Consider the following 27445-nt stretch of genomic DNA (forward strand, 5'->3'; position numbering starts at 1 on the left):
CAAGCCTTTAGTCTCATATTGGTCATTGGTAAACATAAAGCTTATATTTTTTTCTGATAACCCGATCTAAATAATCAGTCTGGTTTGAAAAATTACTATTTCAATGTGGGAGTCATACATTCCCAACACGTGCTTCTTACTTCATTATTTAGTTACTAACTTACTTTCACTTTTGATCTCATAGATATAACTTTTTTTTTGATCGGGTAGTTAGCAGTTAGTAACTCACACACCCATGCAGTGGTATCCCAGCGCCAGGACACCTGCACCGACATTACGGCGAAAGCCAAGCAAAGCCAGACTAATCCACTGCACCGCAGACGCACGAACCCAAAGGGTCCCTCAAATCTGCTGGCCACGGGATGGAGCTGGGATTCGAACGCTAGACCTGGGGGTTCCAGACTAGGCCGTTCGACCAACACACCACACCACGTGGTTCCTAAATCTATAACTTAGGAATGTCGTTGTTCCCGTATATGGTATTTGATTGGCCACCTAATTCATATATAAAATAGAATTTAATTACTACAGCTCGAGTTTTAACTAACGGAATTGCTGTTAGATATGCTGGGGTTAGTCGAGCAAATCAATAGATTTCATTTCAGATTGAGATGATTTAACCTACTCATCATCTTAATTTCCTTTGAAAAGGGCAACTAATTTATTTGGTCAAGGTTGGTCCATATTTAACATAGATAAATACCTTGTACCCAACCATCTAACACTACTTCTCTAACAGACTAGTTTGTCATTTTGATCGTGACCATCACATGTTGTGGACTAAATATCAAGTCATATAAATAATAGCCTTACCGACTTAGTATTTATTGCTTAAATCAAGTTATTAAATTGATGATTGTTTCGGTTTTTAGTTATCTTGGAAGAATCGAATGACATGAAAATATATTCTAGTTCTAACTCTATTTCTTACTTTTCTTTACCACTTGAGTTAAGTACGAGGCTTAACCATTGCTTTAGTATATGACAAATCAATGCCTTTTTATTCTCTTTTTAAGGCGACAATTTTATTTAGAGGAATAAAAGTGCCTCCAGATAGAATATATTATTGCAACTTGCAAGCTCTAGAGATGAATATTGACACATTAATTTATGTATTTACATGAAAAAGAGTTTCATTATATACATGACTTCTTTTGCTTTTATAACACAAGAAATAAGATTAAAAAGTAAGGAAATAATCTTAAACCTTAAAAAATTCGATTACATGGTGGAGATAATTAATCGAAATTTTTCTCACTGATCTCTCCGCTCAAACATTATCAACCTTTCGTGTGCAAATAAGGTACAAATAAAGTTTTGAGGAAATGAACTTATACAAATATGAATAATGGGTTTGACCAATGTTTTATTTGTGTGTGTATAAATAATGGTCAAATTCAAGGAGATCCTAAAAAAAAACTCATTAATTCAATCAGAAAGAAGACTTGTAAAGCAAGCCTTCATTATCATAGAAATAACTAATATTCTTAATTGGTTATAAATATAGGCGAGTGGGTACAACCGTGCAACAACTCCTATAGGGTTGAACTAAGTTCATCAATCAAAACGTAATCTGCATGCCAACCTCAAACAACAAACCTATTATTTCCTATATATAAAGCACCCCCTATCTATCACTTTGTCACTCACTAATCCAATTACATCTCAATATTCAACCTAAAGCTCGCTTAAGCAAGCATAGAGATACAATGGAGCTCAGTAGCATTTTCCTACTCGGCCTTTGCCTCCTCTTTGCTTCATCAGCAATGTCGACCTTGGCCAATCCCAAAGCTCACCACCATGAATTTGTTGTAAGTTATATATATATATATATATATACAGATCCTATCCAGAGCGGAGCTCCGCTTTGGAATTAACGTGTGAAGTTCGAGTTTTTGGTCACTTTTCGGTCGCATATCCACATCTCAACCGTTCAGTTTTTAGGTACTAGTGTATAGATCATCTCTGCAAATTTTCAGCCAAATTGATGATCGTTAAGATATCTAACTCGCTTAAACCAATGGACGGACTGAATCTGTCAACCTGAACCGTACTAGCTTTAAGGCAGTTATCAATGTCTTAACGATCATCATTTTAGCTGAAAATTTGCAGAGACGATCTATACACTAGTACCTAAAAACTGAACGGTCGAGATGTGGATGTGCGACTGAAAAGTAACCCAAAACTCGAACTTCACACGTTAATTTTCAAAGCGGAGCTCCGCTCTGGATAGGATCTGTATATATATATATATATATATATATATATAGATCATTTAGTTAACTCTATTCTTTTTATTCTTAATTAGTTACTGAACATCTAATTAACTATGGAATGGAACTGATATAGATCCAAGCAACACCAGTGAAGAGGCTGTGCAAAATCCACAACAGCATCACTGTGAATGGACAGTACCCTGGACCAACCTTGGTAGTAAACAATGGCGACACTCTGGTTGTCAAAGTTACCAACAAAGCTCGATACAACGTCACAATTCACTGGTAATTACCACCATATGGTTGAGGCCGAACTACAGTTTGGTTAAACCACATGCATGCATAAATAATGATGCTCTTGGATCTCTCTTCTTCATTTTCTCGTAAGAACTCAACATGACATATTGACTTATTGAAATATATACATACATTTCAGGCATGGTATTCGGCAAATGAGAACTGGATGGGCGGATGGGCCCGAATTTGTAACTCAATGCCCGATTAGGCCAGGAGGGAGTTACACCTACCGGTTCACAGTCCAGGGACAAGAAGGTACTCTCTGGTGGCACGCTCATAGCTCATGGCTTAGAGCCACCGTGTATGGAGCACTTATTATTCATCCAAAACAAGGAGACTCGTATCCATTCCCTACACCAAATCGTCAAGCAACACTTCTTCTCGGTGAGTGGTGGGACGCTAACCCTATTGACGTGGTGAGGAGAGCAACTCTCACAGGAGCAGCTCCGAATGTTTCTGATGCATACACCATCAACGGTCAACCTGGTGATCTTTACAATTGCTCCAGCAAAGGTTTGGTTCTTAATCCCCCATTCAATATATCTCTAAAATAAATCTTATTAGCTAGAGTTACCTAATTAAGTAATCAAAGTTGAACAAATGAAATACAACTTATAACACATCTACGGAATAAATTTTCGTACACTGATTTTGTGAATGTAATAACTAATATTCATCCATGGTGTACGTGACTATTTCTACGTATGCAGGGACTGTCGTAGTTCCCATAAACTCCGGTGAGACCAACCTTTTGAGAGTGATAAACGCCGCCCTCAACCAACCTCTTTTCTTCTCCGTCGCCAACCACAAGCTGACTGTGGTCGGTGCTGATGCCTCCTACACCAAGCCTTTCACCACCAAAGTTCTAATGCTAGGACCCGGCCAGACCACCGATGTTTTAATCACCGGGGACCAGCCCCCATCTCGATACTACTTGGCGGCACGTGCCTATTTCAGTGCACAAAACGCGCCATTTGACAACACCACCACCACAGCCATTCTCGAATACATGTCCGTCGGTTGCAACACTACTAGTTGCAAAAAGGGTAAAACAGTAATTAAACCCATAATGCCAAAGCTGCCAGCTTTCAATGACACAAACACTGCATCTGCCTTCACTAAGAGCTTCAGAAGCCCTAGAAAAGTCGAAGTCCCAACTGAAATCGACGAGAACCTCTTCTTCACAATTGGTCTCGGACTCAACAAATGCCCTAAGCACTTTCGATCTAGAAGGTGCCAAGGCCCCAATGGCACACGCTTCACTGCTAGCATGAACAATGTCTCATTTGTGTTGGAGAGGAAAGATCCCACATTGGAAAAGTGACAAATAAAATATAACTTATAAGTGGGTGGCTCTTACCCAATTGAACCGAGGCCTTTTGTGATTAAAACCCAACACCTAACGGGTGGTTAAGTTGGGACAGTATCGGTACAATGGTGGGCCACTGGCCACGCTTGTCGCTGTTTAACATGGTATCAGAGCGGGTCCCTCTCCAATTGCGTCTCCACGTAGGCACGTATCATGAGCCCAAATTGGGGTTCCTTGTATTGCCATTGAAATGAAATTACCAAGTGTCCAATGTGGGCCTTGGATTGTATTGACCAAGTCTCCAATATGAGACTTGTGTCCCAATTTCCAATATGGGAATTGGATGAATGAATTTCACGTGCAGACCTAGAGCTAGGTTGCACGTGAGGGGGCGTGTTGGAGAGGAAAGATCCCACATTGGAAAAGTGACAAATAAATTAAATATAACTTATAAGTGGGTGGCTCTTACCCAATTGAACCGAGGCCTTTTGTGATTAAAACCCAACACCTAACGGGTGGTTAAGTTGGGACAGTATCGGTACAATGGTGGGCCACTGGCCACGCTTGTCGCTGTTTAACAATTTGTGCTTCCAAACAACATGTCAATTCTCCAAGCTTACCAGCAAAACATTCCTGGAGTTTACACTAGTGATTTTCCAGCCAACCCACCACGGAAATTTGATTACACTGGGAATGTCAGCAGCTCACTTTGGCAACCCAGTTCTGGAACAAAGGGATACAAGTTGAAGTATGGGTCTAGAGTGCAGGTGGTGTTACAAGACACAAGTATTGTCACACCAGAGAACCATCCAATTCATCTTCATATCCATCCTTGCAGAGGGTTTTGGAAACTTCAATGCCAAGACTGATACTAAAAAGTGTAACCTTGTTGATCCACCTCTGAGGAACACTGTGTCAGTGCCCGCAAATGGTTGGGCAGTCATCAGATTTGTAGCTGACAATCCAGGTAACAATTACTAATAAGCTAGCTAGGGTTACTTTGATATATATATGAATTCAATGACTAAATACTGACACATTTGCACTTGACACTAAAATGTATTTGACATTTATTGATGTACGTATAGGTGCTTGGGTGATGCATTGTCACTTGGATGTTCATATCAACTGGGGTCTGGCCATGGTTTTCTTGGTGGACATTGGAGTTGGGGAGCTGCAAACAATAAAGCCTCCGCCTGCAGATTTGCCTCTGTGTTAAAAGGATCATCAATCATCAATTAAAGGGATTCAGGGTGTCATTGTTTTTGTTTTCCTGTATTCAGGATTTCAGGGTGTACGTAGTTCGTGCTTTTTGTTCAATGTTCTTTTTGATAATTGTAGCTATTTTAAGAAGATGGTTATGGGGTTGCAGAACAGCGTTTTATAGCTTTAGTCAAGCATATGTTTTCCTTAAAGGCAGTGATAATGAAGATCAGAGTTCAATTATTTTGACTTGAAAATTAGTGTATGATATATAGATCCCTAGCTCGTATATATATGGTAACTAAAAGTTAACTCAGCAAGCCAATCGAACTTATTACTACCTAGGGTTTCAGTACGTGGGAGGGGAACAGTCCAACCACTTGGTGTCACTCGATCAACTACTGTAATACCAAAATTTGATACCACAAACTACTGATAGAATTATCATCGGAAGAAAATCAGAAAAACTATTTACTCACCAAGCAATAAGCACATTGTCAGAAACTTTGAAGCAGCAAATAACTGTCAATTTGTCATCATCACTAAATTCAGCAACAACGTCTAAAATAGATCGATATTGATGTTTGCAAACAGTTGTAATTAATCTAAACTCATTTCTTCTTTTAGTTGAAATTCATAATATATAAGATACTAACAAACAGCTTGTGTAGAGAATACAAATATGAGATGCCAATGTATGCATGGATAACTTAAATGAGCTGATCGTAGGTCAAATTACGTGTATATGCATGCATGTTTGGTGCAGGTAATTGTTTAACCTGCGCATCAACTTTCATTGCTTCTAACCTTATGTGAGAGATTTAAAAAAAAAAAAAAAAAAAGGAGGGAAATAGCTAAAATTAAAAGGATATTATTGAGACTTTGCAATAATGAAAACGGATTATCAGGGAATAATTGCACATTCATGAATCATGATTAGGAGCTACAAATTGCAAGCATGGTATATACCGAATCATACACAACATGGTTGACTTCGAACAAATGGGCGGGGGGGGGGGGGGGGGGATGTGGAATCAGAAATCGTTTAATTATCTAATTGAATCAAACAAATGGATGGTTTTAACAACACTTACTACTATTATGATGAACCGTCCATGTATTTCATAGAAATGAATAACTGAAAGGTCTTCAATTTAATTGATTTTTTACAAAACTAATCTTTGTATTACGTTATACAAAATGAATGGTTGGATTAAAAAATTATAAAGTTATTATGCCTTAATTGACAATGGGGGTGAATATGCTCATTCACCCTAGAGGTGAACCTAAGAATTGTTCTTTCCAAATTCATTTTTTTAATTAGTTACAGAGTGATTGAGTGAATATGCTCATTCACCGTAGAGGTGAACCTAAGAGTTGTTCTTTCCAAATTCATTTTTTAATTAGTTACAGAGTGAATGTGCTTATTTTAATTAACATATACTAGTCTCTTAACAAACGCGGTGTGTCAATTGACTTTTTTTTTTTTTTCTTGATTAAGGGAAATTGTTTGATTTTTTTTTTCCCTGCATTACTTCTGTAGTTGCAGTTAGAGAAGTTGGGAACCTTCTCCCAAGCGAGGCCTCGCTTTGAAATTTCAGAGCGAGGTTAGGGTTTAGGGTCACTTTTTGGTCTCATATCCACATCTCGACCGTTCAGTTTTTAGGTACTAATGTATAGATCATCTATGCAAAATTTCAGCCAAATTGATAATCTTTAAGATATCTAACTCACTTAAACCAGTGGACGAACTGAATTTGTCCAACCTAAACCGTACTAGCTTTAAGGCAGTTATCAATGCCTTAACGACCATCAATTTGGTTGAAATTTTGCAGAGATGATCTATACATTAGTAGCTAAAAACTGAACGGTCGAGATGTGGAAATGCGACTGAAAAGTGACCGTCAACCCTAACCTCGCTCTGAAATTTCAGAGTGAGGCATCGCTCTGGATAGGATCTGTATTGACTTGATACACATTTACGCAAGCGTACGTATCATTGTCAAGATAGGGAAATATTATGCCCAAAGTTATCGTACCACGGGCATTAGTGGCTAACCCACAATCCTTGGGTGGTTGGAACTAAAGTCACTAAGCAAACAAAAGCAAAAGAAAAAGAAAATAAATAAAAATGCTAATCTAAGGCACCAAGCCTTAGCAATGCTCGGCTTTGGTTTGCACCGAAGCCTAATCAAAACTAAGACCTAGTGATGACTATTTACAATGAGTCGAAATTGTCATTCGAAATTGTGATCGTAATTTTCTAAAAAGACTAAGTCAAAAACTAAATTAACAACAACAATTAAAAATGAAGAAAAATAAAATACAGAGATTTTGGGTACTAGGGATCACTCTCTAGCAATTTCAATGCAACGAACACATTTCAAGCAAACAAACATATTTTCATGAGAACCAAATCCCGTACTTAATGCCGGTCAAGGCCACTAAGCCGAATTTCCTTAAGGGTATTCATATTTTCGGTTAGGACAAATATGAACTCTCTAACTCATGAATTAGTACCTTACCAGGGCTACCAAAACATGAGCTAAAGGCGTAGAGCTCTAGAAATTAGGGATTTAAGCATGCAATAGTTACAACCTAAAATTTAACGATTACTTAGTTCTCTACCTAATGCCGGTTAAGGCCACTAAGTCAATTTCTCTTATTTGGTATCCATTCTTCCGGTTAAGGCAAGAATGAACTCTCTAACCCTAATCATTATGCCTTGTTAGGGCCACAACGTCTAGGATTAAAGGCGAAGGGCACAAGAAAATAGAAACTTAAGCAATCATTCATTCTCGATTAAGCAACTACGTGACACACCACACTAATTACATGAAGCTAGTGAACAAAAGAACCACCAATTGTATCACACATCACAAATCTCAACACATAACAAAGAGAGTGGTTAATTCCCTAAATTCATGCATCAAGAACCAAGTAGCATAGTAATTAGCATGGGCGTAGGGAGAGGGGGGCGAGAAGGGTCAGTTTTTTTTTTTTTTTTTTTTTTTTTTTTTTTTAAAACCCTTAGCCCACCCCACCCTTACATATGTCAGTGAGAATCGAACCCATGACCTTTACAATGTTGGAATAATAATTTACCAACAGGTCACAGCTCACCGACCGAGAAGGGTCAGCTGACCCTTCTCTGACCCTTCTTATATTTTCATCTTAATTGTTGATTAATTGAACTTTCTATATAAAATATAATGCAATGCCATAATGACCCTCCTAATTAAGTCATAACAAATGACAATAATGCTTTTTCAGCTTTACCTTTTGTTTAATTAAATGCATAGTTTTATCCCTTTACTTTCTGGTTGTAATGTTTGATACATTCATTTTTCAATTTCTATTAATACAGAGGAAATCATGATCGATATTCTCCTATAAATCAATCTAATAAGGTAATTTATAAAACTAGGTATAATTCAACTATTTAAAGATTTTACATGAAGCAATTATATTATCAAACAATTTTTTTTTTCCAATGTAATAGCTATTATGTTTTGACCCTCCTAAATGAAATTTCTAGCTACGCCACTGGTAATTAGAGTGCACCCTTATGAAAATACATTATTTATCACTTGAAAAATATGTCAATTACATCAAAATTGAGCTAGAGTTAGAAACCCTAGCCCCCAAAAGTAACTACTCACAACCCATATTCATGAACATCAAAATTACAAAATTCAAATAGCAAAGAGTAGAGAAGTGTAGGAGAAAACAAGGATAGTCACAAATAGCTATGAAGCTAGCATGGCTAGCCTTGAATTACAACCCCACAAAATACCCAAATCTTGAATCTTGTAGAAATTGAGTCCCTCGATGGATCCTTGAAGCTTTGTATGAGTAGTCCTTCAAATCTCAAAACAAAATATAAAGAAAAGAGGAAAAAATGGAGGAAGAAGATGGGAGAAGAGAGCAGCCCAAAGGGGCTGCCTCTGTTTTGTGGTGCGGCGCTGTTCCTCTCTGTCGGGTTCTCCCAAGGTTTTAAATATCGGTATCTTCATATGTATCGGTACTTTGAAAAATGGAGATATCGGAAATATCGGGGATACAGGGTAACAAAATGTCGTTTTTGAAAAAAGTCAATTTATTAGAAATTTAGAACTACATATAAATACATATGAATGTCAACTTCATCTACATCTAAAAAGAGACTCTAGGCGGTTGAAAAGCCGCTCGCTGGTTTACGAAAATGCAATAATCAGATCAAGACATATGACCCATATATGGCTTTATCTGCAATGTCATCCATATATGGTTCCTTGACTTCCTTCTGCAATGTCATTTGGCCTCATTTGAATAATTGAACCTTTATGGTTTTATCTTCTTTCTATTATTCAACTACAGAGTTACAAACTACATACAGAGTTACAGACATAGTCACAGACTACATAGTACCAAATCTCTCCTCACACAGATTTGCATTTAGACTTTTAGAGAATTACTTCTCACCCAAAATCAAGGATTAAAATTTCGGTTTCGGTTTTGATTTCGGTAATTCAAATTTAAGGAAATTTCGGAGAAAGTTTCGATTTCGGTGGAAATTTCAGTTAAAATAAAGAAATCACATTAATTGCATTTATAAAATGATATTTTTGAATGAAACTTTTACATAGACTAAACTAATCTATAATAAACCTATTTACAATGTAACCTCTGTAAAATTATACATTATAATAATATTGTAATATTTAATATGGATGAATAATTAACTAGTATTGTAGTATGTTGCTAAACTAGTGTTTTTATCTATGTGTAATTATAAATGTGTTGTATATTGATAATGTGAATGTGATTTTTTATTTATTTATTTTTTTTATGGTTGGAATCTAGTGAGAGGCTTGGTTATCAAAACTACTACAATGTGATTCGATTTAGCTGGTTGAACTGCTTCCATTTAGTATCATTCAATAATGCTCCCAAATTTCGACTTGATTTTTCTTTAAGTCTCAGGATCTAACTTTTTTTTTTTTTTTTTTTTTGAAAGGGGTTTGGAACCCAGCCTAGCTGGGAGGCTCAGCCCCACGCCGGTTCCATTTATTAAATTAATAGTAGAATTTTGCATCGGGGGGGGGGGGGGGGGGACATAAAACCTGAACCCCGAGCTACAGTAGAACAGTTGTCTCAGGATCTAACTTAATTGTTCAAAAAATTATTTATTTTCTTTTTTATTTAATATTTTATTTTACTATTTACCATACTGCCACTCAATTATTAAAAATTAACATAAGATCTAAGACTTTTACTATCTTTTCACAATCAAAGTGGGTTCTCTTAAATATAAATATAGAGATATAGATAAGTATTGGTTGGTTCACTAGGTTGGTTGCTGTTACGTCTACATTAAAAATGAGTATGATGTTTTCATCAACTAGTCAAAATGGGTTCTCTTAAATATAATATAGATGAGTGTTGGTTTGTTGCTGTTACATCTACATTAAAACGGAGTATGATGTTTTAATCATAGTTAATAATTTTTCATATTATACGCGAATAAAACATGTTTTTATGTTTTTTTTATTTATAAAATTAAGTAATTCAACGACCTAATTGATAAAATATCTTATTAATACAAGTACGTATTTTTCGTATACTATAAACGTACGTCCTGTTTATTACTAACTATGGTTTTAATCAACCATATCATGTATCTAATCGAAAAACTATATCATGTATATAATCGAAAAAATCATATCAGTTATGTATTCAAATATCTTAATCTGTAGACTATTTCAAAGAAAATGAGTGAAGCCTATTATTTTTAAGGAAGTCCATTGAAAGAAAATTCCCACACAATAGTCCACCATCTTAATTTGGACGTAAATAATTGGGCAATTGTAGAACAAATCCTCCACAAGATATTGATTAATTCATGGTCAGAAAATGCTGATTGAGACACTTGGCAATAATACAATTTTTATTTTTACAATTAAGCTTCTTAACACACTCTGGTTCCACCATTTTTTCTGCATACCTTCCTCAGCAAGTGGGGGACCTTTTTGGCTCTTATAAATGCAGCCGAGAGGCTTTATAGTATTCACAAGCATTTCAAGTTCTTTCATTATTCTCAACTGTGCTGAAAGGTGAGTACTCCAATTTTCTCCAAATTTAGTTGGAGATAAATGATATAGATAAGTGTTGGTTCGTTGCTGTTACGTCTACATTAAACAGGAGTATGACATAATACCAAAACCCCATAAATGAAAATGAACAAGTACAACAAAAAGAATGTCATAAAAAAAAAAGTACAACAAAAAGAACGTAAAAGCTACTACAATGTGGTTCGATCTAGCTGGTTAAACTGTTTCCATTTAGTATCATACAATACTGCCCCCAAATACATGAACTTTGAAAATGATTTTGGTACTTCATCACATGGGTATTGTATGTATGTTGATCTCTTTCCACATGCAATCCATATATCGGATATTGTGAAATTACTCAATATGGTATTTCATTTTATGAAGCATACGACATTTGAGACAAAGCAAAAAAAAGAATTATGTTGTTGTTGAAGCATTCAACTTTGTAGCAGATAAAAGCAAAAAGGTGTTTTTGTTGTATTCAATTTTTTTTTGGACGTTTTGTATTCAACTTGATTGCAAAAAAAAAAATAAAAAAAAAATCAAAATTTCATATTTCTTCATGAAAGTATGAAGTAAAAAAATCATTGTTGGTGATATACAAATTTCACAAAAATTTAAGAGAAATTTTGGACAAAATTTCGGTGTAAATTTTTAAATATATTTTTTATATGTAGATATTTCGGAAATTAAGAATTTAGAGGAAATGTACGGAGAATTTTAGAAAATTTCGGGAAACTCCTGAGGGAAATGATATAGCATATAGATTTCGTTTCGGTACTTCAAAATTACGGAAATTTCGATGGAAATTTCGACAGTTTCGGAGAAATTTGAAACCTTGCCCAAAATCGCCTTGAGGATATTTCTCCTCAGCTAGATTCGCCTTGAGGGGATTTTTTTCCTCACCTAGATTTGCCTTGAGGGGATTTTCTACTCACCTAGATTCACCTTGAGGGGATTTCTCCTCACTCAGATTTGCCTTTAGGAGATCTCTCTTCACACAGATTTTCATTTAGAGAATTACTGAGTTTTTTTATATTTTTACCTCAAATTTTACAGATATTTCTTCACTTTATCGGGGATATATCGCAAATATCCAATATATCGGAGATATTTGACGATGTTGGAGAAATTTCGCAGAAACGGTAAAAGATAAGATATTTACCCCCCTAGATATATCGGTCTGTCGAAAAAATGAGATATCAGGGGAGATATCGGAAATATCGCAGATATTTAAAACCTTGGGTTCTCCTACGTGTCAGTATGGGAGTGGACAAGAAGAAAGGAAGAAATGGTTTGGGCACGTGATGGCGGCAGACTTCTCAATTGAAACCAAAGTTAAGGTGTAAAGCTTAATTAAACTAAGGTCTACTGCTGCATGTTAATGGCTGGAGGTATTAAATAATCAAGCTAATGATCAATTAATACAACCTTTTCTTTATTTTCTGTAATTTTCTTCTTCTTCTTTTCTATTTTTCTTTCTTCTCCACTTCCACAATCTCGAATATTTCCATAAAGATTGTCAAGGGACTAGTCGGGTTTCGCTCTCAAACTTTCATTGACCATGGTTGACCGTGTCGACAATTTCGTCTCCTCGTCGAAAACTCCGATTTGCTCCACTTTTGTACTATTTTCTCTCGTTTCCGCAACTCCGCTTATTTTCTACACAATAAATAAAAATGAATTAATTATATAATAATTGATTCGAGGATTAGCTTAATTCTAGTATTTTAGATATAATTACATGTATAAAAATGCGTGTAATCATGTATATATATACATATATATTTATTTATTTATTTTTAGAGACATATAGAGAATGATATTTTCGGATTTTCAAAAATTTAACTGTCTTAATAGGAATTGGCTTAATATATAAGATATAATAGCATCTTTAGCAATGCTAGCCCTTTTTTAGTTAAATTTGAGCCAAAATAGGTAAAAAGTCATTTTGGCTAGTCATTTTAAAAATACGTCTGCACTAGTTCTCTCCATTTTAGCTAGTTTTGAATTTATCTATACTATTATTAAGAGAAGATGGTTTGTTAGCCAAAATTCAAAATTTTGACAGAAATGACCCTAGAAAATTAATAAACTTTGAGAATTAATTAAATCATAAGGACAGTTATGACATTTACAAAATATATTTTTATTAAAAATTTTATTAAAAAAATAAATAAAAATATAACCCACAACCCACTTTTCTCTCTTATTATCTCTCCTCTACAATTTTATTTTCAGAAAAAAAAAATACTTGCACATGCAGAGCATGTGTGGAGAAAGGCTAGTATTATTTATTGAATGAAGAAAAAATAGTTTAAATGTAAAATTACTTAAAATGAATGTATTAAATTAACAAAAATAATAGAGAACCTCATCTCTCGCTCTCTATATTGAGGAGTATGATAGCTAAAAGTTAAAATGACCAATTACATATAAGGCCATTTATAAATGTTTTATTAGGCAAATGGCCACCAACTCTTTTTTTTTTCCTCAAAAAATGAAAAAAAAAAAAGAGAACCTCATCCATGTAGTTTAAATGTATTTATAAATTACATAAAATTACTTAAAATGAATGTATTAAATTAACAAAAATAATAAAGAACCTCATCTCGCTCTCTATATTGAGGAACATGATAGCTAAAAGTTAAAATGACCAATTACATATAAGGCCATTTATAAATGTTTTATTAGGCAAATAGCCACTAACTCTTCTTTTTTTTTCCTCATAAGGTCACTAGATTAAAATTTGTCTTAATTTTTGAATACTAAAAATCAACCTATTTACAAAAATACCACTAGAGTAAAAAGTCACCAATCTCCTCTTCGGCGAGGTCTCTGATAACTTCCAGCGTGGGTCTTCGGCGAACTCTGGCAAGGTCTTCAGCGACTTCGAACGAGGTCTCTGGCGAACTTCAGCAATGTCACTGGCTACATTCGGTGAGATTTTGGTGATCTCCGGCGAATAACAAAAAACTATTGTCACCAACATTAAAAGCTACTTTCATCAAACTAATAGCTACTCTCACTGTAGTAGTAAAGGAGGAGTCATATACAACCCTTTAAAAAAAAACCCTAGGGCAGCGTTATGTGTGCAGCCACCGAACCAAACAAACAAAGCGACCTCCGTCGCTATTCCTTTGATCCCAAATCCGTCAACATGTCCAACATTGATGCTGTAACATCATCCTTTGCTGCATCACTTGCGCTTGCTAGCAGTGATGTGGTGGATGTCTCACAAGCCTCGAATGGAATCCAGCGACGAGCCAAGCAATCCTTTCTATTGGCACGTCCTCTAGTGAAGAAACCGGCCTCTTTGAATTGAATGATCTGAAACATTTTTTCCAGCGAGTATGGGTCCTTGATAAGGATTTCAAGATTCAAGAGAGGGTTCCAAACCGTTTTGTCCTGCCTTTTGATTAGCGCAAGGATCGTAACAAGGTTTTGAAGGGTGGACCATGGCGATTTAATCAGGCTCTGGTTGTGCTTCAAGAGTATGATGGCATTAAGGCTATTGAAGAGGTTGTTCTGACTATCTTCTTCTTCTGGGTTTGAATTAGCAACATAACGCTATTGTTCGAGGAGCCTGAGATGATCAGAAATATTGCTTCGGTGGCTGGTAAGTACCTTGAATTGGATGCTAATTAACTCTTTGCAAATATGGGCAAGGTTAGGGTTCATGTGGTACATGACATTTTGAAACCATTTTTCCTCAAGAAAACCCTAAAACTGGCGCCTGGGGTTGAGGTTAAAATTTCATATTTTTTTGAAAATCTGGTGGGCAAGTGTGATCATTGCAATTTGATTTACCATGAGGAAGACCATTGCCCTTTGCTTGGTAGCCATGCTACAATAGGTATAGGACGTGGAGCTGGAGAACAGATCGAGGAAGGAATTTGTTGGTCCTTCTCTAGGGTTTGCCCACCTGCGTGACAATTATCAGACAAAGATCAAAACTCAAACCCTAATGCCACGTACTGCTGCTTCCCTACTTCTAGCCGGCCAGACAATAAGGACTACTCATTACTTGCACTCAAAATTCTTCTGTTTTTTTTTTTTTCTTTGGCAAAGAGTTATTGGACTCAATGTAAACGGATAATAAAGCTTTTCTTTGTACCCATCTGCAAACTATACGATTTTCTAACTAAGAGTTCATTTCCCATTTCAGCCAGGTCATTTACATTTAAAAACGCAAATTAATAATTATCTGGTACCGCAACGGTTGACATTATCGTTTAATTGGCTAATATATATTTTTTCATTTTTTGTTTTGAATAATTGAGAGCTCATTGAAGAATGGAGACAAGCTAGACGTACACAATTTGGATAATAAATCAGCTGCATGCATGCTGCCATTGGTGTCCATATATAACTGAAATGCACTTGAATTGATCAGATCTATCTCAGACCCATTTGATATTAGAATGGATGTTTAATGGATTGTGCTCTCTAATTGGGATTGCGCCGACAAAAAAATTAGATAAGCATCGATTCATTCTATAATTCATTACATCATAAACAGCAACACACTTATGGACAACTGAGATGAATAACTGTATATTTATTTCTTCAATCTATTACACTCTACTACACTAGTTTTATTCTGGGGGCACCAGCCACCCAATTCAGAATGCTACAATATATATAACCTGCTTGATCTTTTTACATCTTTAATCGAATTGTAATGTATCGAAAGAATAAAGAGATGAAAATGTAAATTTAGCTTATTTGTTACAATGCATAATCGATCAATCTGAATATATGTATATGATAATATGACAGAAGTACTAATAATTAACAACAAGCTGCACAGACCTTAAAACATATATAAGACAGCATTCTGAATTGTTCTTCACTTAATTGGCATATTGCTTCCCTTTCTATTTTGGCTTTGGCTGGCCGAGCAGTTGGTTGCTTAGAAGAGCCACCGTTTCCCTTGGAACTGTTACTCTGTCCATTTGAACCCTTTCCCAAAACTTCCTGAGGAGAAGGCATGCTTACAACTACTTAAGAATACTTTTTTTTTTGTCTTAACTAGGGATCTTGTTATCCTTTGCTTTGCCTATGTGTATTTATACATAGATGAAGGTTGCAGGTGTCGTGGGGTTAGTTTGTGAAATTGTGATGGGAACTTTACTATAACGAGTTGCCCTAATGTTTAAGTAACATGGAATGTCGAAATTCTTTTACTAAAGTGAATTTTGTTAAATTGAACCAAACAGTACGTCCTAGCTGGTAATAAAACTACAACCCAATGCCAACTATAGTTTTGTGGAAGCATCATGGTCACACACAGATCCGACTTGTCGACGTGTATAGGCAGAAAATAAGGAGTATTTACGACACAACTCAAAGTACGTCGTATAAGACAAAAAAAAAAACAAACTGAACATCGATCTAAATGGGAACTGGTCTCCTATAGTTAGACAGTCTTGCCCCGACTCTCTCTCTCTCTCGCTCGCTCGCTCGCTCAAAGCTGCTAAGACCAATCCGGCCTCAGTTGCTATCACGACTAAAGAATCAAGCAAGGTTTGTTATTGCGTTTATGAAGGTTTAAATTGATTGTAGGATTATTGCTCGTTTTGCCCTAATTTTCCCCTCTTCTTTCAGGTCTCTCTATCGCTGCCCTAAATTGGTGATTTCTGTTCGTCTCAATCAGGTGATTTCTGTTCGTCTCAATCCGGCCTCAGTTGCTATCACGACTAAAGAATCAAGCAAGGTTTGTTATTGCGTTTATGAAGGTTTAAATTGATTGTAGGATTATTGCTCGTTATGCCCTAATTTTCCCCTCTTCTTTCAGGTCTCTCTATCGCTGGCCCTAAATTGGTGATTTCTGTTCGTCTCAATCAGGTGATTTCTGTTCGTCTCAATCCGGCCTCAGTTGCTATCACGACTAAAGAATCAAGCAAGGTTTGTTATTGCATTTATGAAGGTTTAAATTGATTGTAGGATTATTGCTCGTCATACCCTAATTTTCCCCTCTTCTTTCAGGTCTCTCTATCGCTGCCCTAAATTGGTGATTTCTGTTCGTCTCAATCAGGTAAGGTCATTCAATTTATCGCTTTTTTTTGTTTTCTATGAACTAGGTGAGTCTTCTTTTTGTGATTCCTCTATTGTGAATTGATGAGGGTTTAGTTACTGAGTCGTCTATGAAAGGGGAAGGTTGTGATTCATCTTTGTTGAAGATGTTCAATTTTGTGTTTGCTGAAAATTCCCAATTGCAATTTGTAGTGACCTGGTATGTGTGAACCAACCCCATTTTATGCTTCTGAAATTGAATGCGAGAAAGTTAGTCTTAAGTTTCTGGATGCATCCAACACTTGATGATCATTGATTTATACACACACACACTTTTTATATACATATATATACTTGTCAGTTTCTGGATGCATCCTTAAAGATTTTGTTGTGATAACTACAAATTCTGTAGGGAAAAAAAAAGATGGTAGAACTACCATAGATATGCTTGTGTTATGGGAAAGCCTTCATGCCCTCTGACGTCAATCGCTCATGTACTATATTCCTTTGGTACCAAAGCAACATAACCAACTATAGGGCAATTCATATTCGTGTTAAGTGGCTGTGTTTATGTCATGTCATTTTGTTTTTTGGTGGCTGTTCTTTCCTCTTTGGTTTGCTGCCAAGCTATTCTTTGCTGGGTTGCTTCTGTATATGGGTGGCCTTATCAATTATTTGAGTGCTACTGCTGCATCTTTCATCTTTTACTGCTATTTTGGTTTTCTCTTTTTTTTTGCTGCTGCAGCATTTTTCACCTTATGCTGCTGCAGAATTTTCATCTTATGCTGCTAGGTATCTGAAGACTTGAGAGGGTAGAGACTTGACATGTTTTTGAGCTGATCTTTTGCTAGTAGTTAAGTTTCTCCTTTTCTTCTTTAAAGCAAAGGTGATCCATATCTCCGTCGCCAAGATCCTTGAGAAAATAGAAATACAAGCATGCCTTCTCCTCAGGAAGTGTTGGGAAAGGGTTCAGATGAACAGGGTGGTTCTAATGGAAATGGTGGCACTCAGCCACCGACTGCTCAAGATGTACTTGGCCGGCCATGACAAGGAAAACTGTTATGCGAAGAATTGCTCAATGATACTCTTCTCTGTTCCGGTCTCTGCAGATATACGCATGCAAGTCTTAACTTATATTTACAAATTATCTTAATTTTTGTACATATTACAAGTCTATTAAAATATGTAGACATATCGAAAAGGAGTGGCTGGTGCTCCCTGAATAAATCCCACTGGGTGTGTAATAGATCGAAGAAATTAATATATACAATATACATATTTATTATTTCAATGTGTTCATAACTTATGCTGTATTTCAATATATATAAGAATTCATGTGAATAGCTGCCTCTTTGCTTTACGTTTATTCGACCGGGGGTTCCAGAGCAGACACCATGAAAGTATATGCTCGTTGAGTTCAATTGTGATCACATTACTGAATTTTTGAAAAACTGATAAAACGGAAGATCAAGAACAATTTCTATCAATATCAATTCTAATAAGGTAATATAGGCTTGCTTCCCAAGTAGAGAGAAAAATTCATGGAAAGCTTAGTTCTGATAAAATAATCGAGGCATTATTGAGAATGTAGAGTTGTAGTGTCGCCCCATATTGGAAATTCGTGACATTCAAAAAGAGTTTTTAAAAATATGGTAATTCCACATCCTCAAAAAAAAAAAAAGAAAAAAAAAAGAAAAGAAGAGTTTTTAAAAATGTGAGCATCTCCAACCATTCTAAATTGATTTTGAGTGTGACACTCTTATTATTTTATCTTGTGATTAGAGCGGATTAGGCCACTTATATATATGTATAGCTTAAAAATTCTCCACCGTCTCACTTGTTGAGAATGAGTACCTTAGCTTGGTTGGTAGCTTTTAACTCTTAATATATTTTGAATCTGAACATTAATATTATGAATCTAACATGTGATGAGAAGTGTTTGTTGGTCCTCTGTTGACTCTTGTCTCCATTATTCAATTAGCTAGAGATTCAACGTTGAATTCCATTATTCCTTTTTGTCATTTGTTTAGGCTCTTGACTTGTGAAGCTTAATATTAATTTGTTAAGAATCGTCAAATATATATCAACTTAAATGGTTAACAGTATCGAATATAAATGTACGTGTAAGTTCGGATCAATTGTAGTGCTGTAGAGTGTAGACGTGTATGCATGCATGTTAGAATTCAAAAATAGAAAAATATATACTGATTCGTATATGTTGGGACCAATAACTATTTTAAATTCATGTTAGATTCGAACTCATTTTAATATGAATATTGTAAATTACAATGAAGAATATATATGTTAGATTCGAACTCATTATATATATAATGGGACACCAAAGCAGAAGCAGTCTTGGGAACCAGCAGCTTCAGGGAAATGGAAACTCAATGTTGATGGTAGTTTCCTTCCTAATATTGCTCATGGAGGTGTCTTGAGAGATGATGCAGGACATTTTAGGGCTGCCTTTGCAACTCCTGTGCCAGCTGTAGCTTCTGCAAGACAGGTAGAACTGTGTGCTATTCGGGAGGGCTTGAAAATGGTGTCAACTATGCAAATTAGCAATATCATCAGCGAAACAGATTGTTTGGAAGCTGTTTCTTGTATTGCTGACACACAATTCACTCATGTAAATGATGAGGGATCATAGATGACATTCGTCAGGAACTTCATCAAAGGCCTGATATTGCAGTGCAGCATACTCCACGAGTTTGTAATCGAGTAGCTCATTGTCTAGCTAACTCTGCCTAGCTATGAGGCTAGTAATGGATCCATTTGGTTAGTGAAACCTCCAGACTTCATTCTGGAAGTTCTAAAAACTGATTGTAATCATTTAAGGTAGTTTTTACCTCTTCGAATGAAGTATTCCTTGGTTAAAAAAAAAAAAAAAATTATATATATAATGGGACACTATTTCAATCATGTGTTATTTGTACAGGGTTACTTATTGCTTTGATATTAAAGCGTCAAGTACTTCTTGTAAATACCACATGAACTTTCTGTGCATACGTCTAATTGAGTTTCTTATCTTGGGAAAATTCTGTGCATAATTTTCTTTGGGCTAATTACTGTTTAGTACCCTGTGGTTTTAGTCCAACATCGATTCAGTCCCTCGACTTTCAATTTCATCAAAAACACCCCTGTATTACAAAATCTCATCTAATAGGTCCTTCCGTCAATAATCCGTCAATTGGAGCCGTGAACTCGCTGACGAGGCATGCCATGTCAGATTATGTGGGCCCCACCTATCAGGCAAAATGTCAAAATTGCCCCTGCCTCTCTCCCAGCTCCAGAAGAACTCGACTTGCCTAGGCCCAGGCCATAGAGAGAGAACCACTACCTCTTCTGCAATGGCTGCCCCTCCATCTCCGACCTCCGACTATCCCAAGACTCCAGACGTTCTCTACGCCTCCACCTCCAGTCTCACACCATCAAACCCAGTTCACCAATAACATTAAACTCCAACATAGACAAAAAAAGACTAAAAATTTTCAACAGAATTGACCACCTAGAATCAAATTGAATTAAAAGAAGAAAAACAGAAACTGAGACTTGCATCAAACACAGTGAAGGCGATCTCCCAAGGATAAAACAATATCTCTCTCTCTCGCTCTCTGATCATGAGCGCTGACTTGTGGGGGACGGTGTCGAATTCACCGGAGGAGGAGGCCATGTCGGCGGCAGCGGCGTCATCGTCTTCATCGGAGGAGGAAGAGGTGGAGGACACTGATGAATTTCAGACCACCATCTCGTCGTCGTCATCGTCATCTAAGAAGAAGAGGCAAAATCTCCGGTTTCATGCGGAGCTGAACCAAGTTCGTCTATTCCAGAGGGCCTTGAGACCACTGTTTCAGACTGCCTACACCGACCAAGAGTACCCGGACGACATGTTCCTCGCCGGACACATCAGCGACGCCGGCCACTTCTACACCAGATCTCACCCCTCCAGTCGCACCAGCAGCCTCACCTCGTACTTCCTCGTATTTAGCGGCGGCCATGGCCACCGCTTCATCATCTTCACCACCATTCCGATTCAATTGAATCAAATCAGAAAAACCCAACCTAAATTTGGTCTGAAGATTTGGTTTTGATTTGAGAAGAAGGCCATTATTTTGGGCATTTAGAGAGAGACAGAGAGAGAGAGACGATGAGTGGGTGTGGGAGCTGGGAGAGAGGCAGGGGTAATTTTGACATTTTGCCTGATAGGTGAGGCCCACATAATCTGACATGGCATGCCTCGTCAGCGAGTTAACGGCTCCAATTGACGGAAGGACCTATTAGATGAGATTTGGTAATACAGGGGTGTTTTTGATGAAATTGAAAGTCGAGAGACTGAATCGATGTTGTACTCAAACCACAGGGTACTAAACAGTAATTAGCCCATTTTCTTTTATTTCATTTTCATCAATTTCTTTGACTGATTGGTCACACGCCCGATTGAGTGCCCTGACAATATTTAGAAATATTTTGGTTAGCTTTATATATAGAGTTTTACATATATAAGAATGAATGAGATTCAATAGGGTTTTACATTTTGAGTTTGATCAATTTATAATCCTTTTCTCTCTGGTAAGAAGCATTATGAGGGTTTAGGGGTTGAATTTTGACCTCTGAAAGTGGAACTATATATATAGGCCTAGGCAATTGGCATGAAAACCTAGTTTTAATTCATGGGTGAGATGACTAGCTAAACTTCCTTTATTTCCAAGAATTTATACTTACTGGTAAATAGAGGGTCCTTTATTTCCAAGAACCGTCACCGGTGACTCCACCGGACCGCAGACCCCTCTGCACGACCCCCAGCGTCCCTCCGGCAAGCCGCGCCGCGCCGTCGTCGCTCGATCGAGGCCGAACGAGCGACGTCCGCACTTTTTCTGGGTTGTGGACGTCCGCTCTCGAACGGCTTTCTATATATATATATATATATATATATATATATATATATATATATATATATAATATGGGTACTCCCCTGCCGTGTTTTTTTTGTGACCTAGAGGAATGTAGGCCTTACCATTTGGCCCTTCGACCCTAAACCCGCCCGACCCTGCCCTTGCATTAGGCCCGGCCTACCCAACCTTCCTTAAATAGGGTAGGGTATGGGTTATGCAAATGAAGCCCGACCCTACCCTGCGGCCCGCCCCGATTGAGCCTGTAAGGGCCAAGCCCGGGCCAACCCTAAAATTTATATTTGATTTATATTTATTTTCTCTATTACATATTTACATAGAAAGGAAATAAGAAATATGCTAGAATGGGTAATAGAGGTCATCTGTCCTAAATGGCTGCACCCAATTAATTTATGAGTCCCATTTTGCCTAGACAGACCCCAAGTTCAAGTCCAAAGGCCAAAGCGTTGTCAACTAGGTCATTGACTCGAGTCACTCAACCTAAACACTTCCCAAGTCGATATCAGCCATATCTGATCCATTTGAGAGAGAGAGAGAGAGAGAGAGGTAGGCGACGGTGCAGTCCAATCCGTCACCGCCCTTCGCCGACACCGAGACCCCGTCACCGCCCTTCGCCGATCTGGCAATCCATTCTCCTTCTCCGATCCGTAAACCCCTCCTCCTCCACCTGCAATCCAACCCATCATAGACTCCGAGACCCATCCTCCTTCCCCGACCTCCTTCGCCGATCCCGAGACCCATCCTCCTTCTCCGATCTTTAAACCCCTCCTCCTCCGCCTGCAGTCCGACCCGTCGTAGCCCTTCGCCGACTCCGAGGCCCAGTCATCGGCCTCCGCTGACCTTGAGACCCAGTCGCCGCCCTTCGCCGACGCCTTTACAAATATAAAAAGCATGCATTGGAGAATAAAGACTGAAGCTTTCGAGTTTCACAACTGTGGGTAGTGAAATAACCCGATTGTTTTTCTAGGTACGCCAATTAGCTACTCAATTTAACATTTCTTTTGGTTTTACAGAGAATTTTTCTAGTTATGGTTCAAATTTGATGACCTACTACTTGTTGGTGTTTTCTGGTTTTCTGTTTGGGTTGAGAAAGAGAGAGACGGAAGAAGACTCCCATATTTTAAGAAGAAGACTCTGTGGTTGGGTTTAGCTCTCAGATGTCGGCAACAAAATAAGACTAATATGGTGAGTTTAGTGTTTATTCTTTTTTCTGTTCCGTGCAAATTTTTTTATATTTGGTGGTTGAAAAATCAATTACTAGCCAATTTGTATAGAGTGGGTTAGTTTATATAGAGATTTTTTTTACCGTTGTTCACACACCCCCAAATATTAAGTTACCATTATTCTCAACAAAAAAAATAAAAATTAAGTTACCGTTAGACAGAATATGGCCGTTGCAATCCCCTCTTTCTTGTCTGATCTCTATGAATAAACATAAACGTCAACCTATTTTGATATTCCAAACATAAACATCAATTTAGTATCCAGCTCTGAACTACTGGTAAGAGTATCAGTATTTTCAATAAACCTATTTTTCTCTTGATTACAATTTAGTATTCAGTATCCTTATCAAGTTTTGTGTGTGTGTGTGTGTTTTACAGTGGAACAGATGGAGCACTAGCAGACTTGCAAGGAGGAGGGGGAGGGCTTTGTGTATTCTGTTCAAGCTTTCGAGTGTCTCTTCAATTTGTTATAAAAGCTTCCAGTAAACTCTAAACCTTTAATTTCTATAGTTCAGTGCACTTGTTGCTGTATTGTGTGTTATTGTGTGTGAGTCTAGACGTCTAGTTGTATTGTTGTTCCACTTAGTGTCGTTTTGTTAACTTAAGATTTCTCCCGAGTGTGATGGAGGAAATGGCTGAATCAGTAACTAGTCCTATGAATGTTGCTTCCATAGACCTAACAAATTCACAACCTTCTTTACCTAATCAACAAACTTCTAAAAAACCTCCTTTACATAGAAAGCAAATAGATAAAAAGGAAACTGTTTGGAACTTCTATGAAAAGGTTGAAGTCACTGAGGATAATTTTGCTGTGAAATATGCTAAATGTAGTATTTGCTCTCAATTGTTGGTACGTGGAGGAAGTTACTGCACTAGCCATTTACGTAGGCATTGGGAGGGTCATATTAGTAGTTAATCGGTTGATATTATGACTCACATGCAATTAGGATCAGATTCTAGTGGGAATGTGCTTAATTAGTCTTATGATAAGGATGTTGCTAGAAATGAAGTTGTAGACTATGTCATTAGGGCTGAACAACCTTTTACATTTATAGACAAACATGATTTTAAGGGACTGATACAAAGAGCATTTTGTCCTCAATTTGTGGGAACGTCAGCTTCTACTTGCAAAAGGGATGTCATGAAGTTTTTTGTTGAAGGAAAAAAAGAGTTGCTGAAATTGTTTGAAAGTTTTCAAGGAAAAATTTGTTTGACTTCTGATTGCTGGTCGTCGCGTCAAAAGATGGGATATATGTGTCTTACTGCCCATTTTATTGATAAAAATTGGAATTTGAATAAGAGAATTGTTTGAAAGTTTTCAAGGAAAAATTTGTTTGACTTCTGATTGCTGGTCGTCGCGTCAAAAGATGGGATATATGTGTCTTACTGCCCATTTTATATATAAAAATTGGAATTTGAATAAGAGAATTATTACTTTTAAAATGATAGAGTACCCACACACTGGTGAATCACTTGCTAATCACATAAATGAGGAGCTGATTTGTTGGCACATTCATAGAAAAATTCTTTCAATATCTTTAGATAATGCCACCAATAACGATGTTGTCGCTGAATTACTCCCTGAGTTTCTTATGATGAATTCTGCCTTTAAGAAGATATTTCATGTATGATGTAGTGCTCATATTTTAAATTTGATTGTTCAAGATGGTTTGACTTAGTTATCTCCATCAATTGAAAAAATCACAAATATTGTTCGTAGCATGAATTCATCTATTAAGAGGCATGAGTTATGGGTTAATTGTTGTAATGATTTGAATATGCCAAAGAGGAATATCGATAATGATGTTCCTCATAGGTGGAATTCCACATATGATCTGTTGCAATTAGCTGAAAGGTATATGTTAGTTTTGAATCGATATGTTCAAAAGCTAAACCAATCTACTCGTCATTCCACTTTAGCACTTCCCACTGATGAAGATTGGTTAGTACCTACAATTGTGTGTCGTTTTTTAAAAATATTTGATTCTTCAACAAAAAACTTGTGTGTTATGTATTATCCGACATCATGTTGTGTTATTCCTTGCTTAGTAAGTATTAATGCAGCCTTTAATAAATATTCTCGATATGTTGTAATTGTTGCTGCTTTGACTGCCATGAAGTCAAAATTTGCCAAGTATTGGAAAACATTTCCTATTGTATTTTGTCTTGCTGCTTCTATGGATCCTAGGTATAAGTTTTTTGCAATTGGTCAATGGATGAAAAGTATGAATGTTGAGGATTGGGAAATCGAAACTACTATCTCTTCTCTAAAGCATCAATTAGTTGAATTACATGATCTGTACAAGGAAAATATAGTGCCTTCGGTTCCAACCTCTAGTCTAAGCTCTCAATTACCTGTATCTTCTTCTGATTTTCTGGTTTTACCTATTGATGAAGATGAGGACTTTGCTGAGGAGGTCTTAAAAAAGGCTCAGACAGCAAGTTCTACTTCCAGCTCTTCATCAAATTTTGATTTACAATATTATATTGATATGCCTCCACTTGAAATTGCTGATGGACAGGAATTTAACCTTTTAGGTTGGTGGAGATCTCATGAAGAAGTGTATCCTGTCCTATCTATGATAGCTTGTGACCTACTATCCATTCCAGCTTCAACGGTAGCATCAGAATCAGGTTTTAGTGCGAGTGGGGGGGGGGGGGGGGGGGGGAGAGTCGTATCGGAGAAGAGAGCAAGTTTGAGCCCAAACACAATTGAAGCATTAATTTGTGTAAAAGATTGGAGGCTGGCAGAAACAAGACAGCAAGACAGGGAGCAAGATGAGCAGCGAGCTGAAGAGATACGAAATGCACAGTTAGCAAGACCGGAATGGATGCTTGCCCTTGAACGTGCTCAATCAAACTCAGCTGCGAACGAGTCAATCACAAATATTGAGTAAAGGTTGGTGTATTGTTTTGAACTGGACATTACAGTTCTTATAACTATGCCTTTTTGTTCTTGCATGCAACTGAAATTTCTTGTTGCATTGTGTGGTTGTTTGCTGCAGTGTATGGTTGTGGACTTGTGGTGTTCATTTGCTGTCAGAATAATGTGCTATCATGAACTGAAATAATGTAGGAATAATATGTTGTCATGAACTGCCCATATGAACTCAGAATGAAGGGACAGTCAAATAAGAGGCTTATTTTCATGAATGAAGTTGAACAACTCATGAATCATGATATGTATTGTTTGCCGTGCATGATTTACAGATGGGTTTATGTGCATAAGTAATGATGGTCTGCTGTAGATGGTTTAATGTATTGTTTTTTAACATATTTTTGTATTGTGTTTTAACAGACTCATGGGAAGAGAGGATTATTGGATTATGACTACAGAAGTCTTCAAGAAAGACACCTTTCCTACTTTTTTTTTTTTGGACTGATGTAGGCTACATCATTTAGTAACTTTAGTTTATGTAATATTGTAAGTATGTAACTGATGATATGGAGATTTCATACAATAATATTGAAGACATTCAGTCATATTGTAATTGATGATATGGAGATTTCATACTATAATATTGAAGACATTCAGTCATATTGTAATTGATGATATGGAGATTTCAGAATACAATATTGAAGATTTGAATACATTCAGTGATTTCAGTCATTCAAATTTGATGTTATTCCTTGTTTAGATTTCACTTTGAGAGTTTGAGTTAAAAAGTGTTAAACAGAGAAAGACCCGGCCCGGCCCGACCCTTTCAACCCTTGCGAAATGGGCCTTAAGGGCGGGTAAGGGTTCACAAATTGAAGCCTCGGCCCGGCCCTAAGTTTTGTTGACTTGGTCCTAAGCCCTAAAATTTAGGGTAGGGCTAACCCAAGCCCAGCTCATGATGACCCCTAGAGAAATGAACGGGTGTGGCTGAGATTTGGATGATGAAGACCACGTGGCAAGCTGCAATTTGCTAGAGTAATTGAAAACAAAAATATTGTTTAATTCCCGTTGCTGAGCACGTGATGGATGATGGATGATGGATGATGGCTGACTTTGATTGATTAATCAAAGGTTTGATTAATTAATCAAATCATTGATTAACTAAAACCAATTTTCTTCTTCTTCTTTTCTATTTTTCTTTCCTCCTTTTTCTTCTTTTCTTCCATTTTCTTCTCTTCTTCTTTTGCTTTTCCCCTAGCTCAAACCAATGATATTTTTTTTTTTCACATATTTGCT

General features: G+C 36.9%; 1 long non-coding RNA gene and 1 pseudogene across 1 annotated transcript; both read left to right on the forward strand.

Moving 5' to 3' along the window:
- Positions 1–1523: 1523 nt before the first annotated feature.
- Positions 1524–5050, forward strand: LOC133716463 (laccase-12-like; annotated as a pseudogene).
- Positions 5051–16561: 11511 nt separating this feature from the next.
- Positions 16562–18386, forward strand: LOC133718822 (uncharacterized). Its single transcript, XR_009850592.1, has 3 exons — positions 16562–16649; positions 16731–16839; positions 16921–18386. It is a non-coding gene; the product is annotated as an uncharacterized LOC133718822 (long non-coding RNA).
- Positions 18387–27445: the final 9059 nt, after the last annotated feature.

This window comes from Rosa rugosa, chromosome 6 (assembly GCF_958449725.1).
Source record: "Rosa rugosa chromosome 6, drRosRugo1.1, whole genome shotgun sequence".
Taxonomy (NCBI): domain Eukaryota; kingdom Viridiplantae; phylum Streptophyta; class Magnoliopsida; order Rosales; family Rosaceae; genus Rosa; species Rosa rugosa.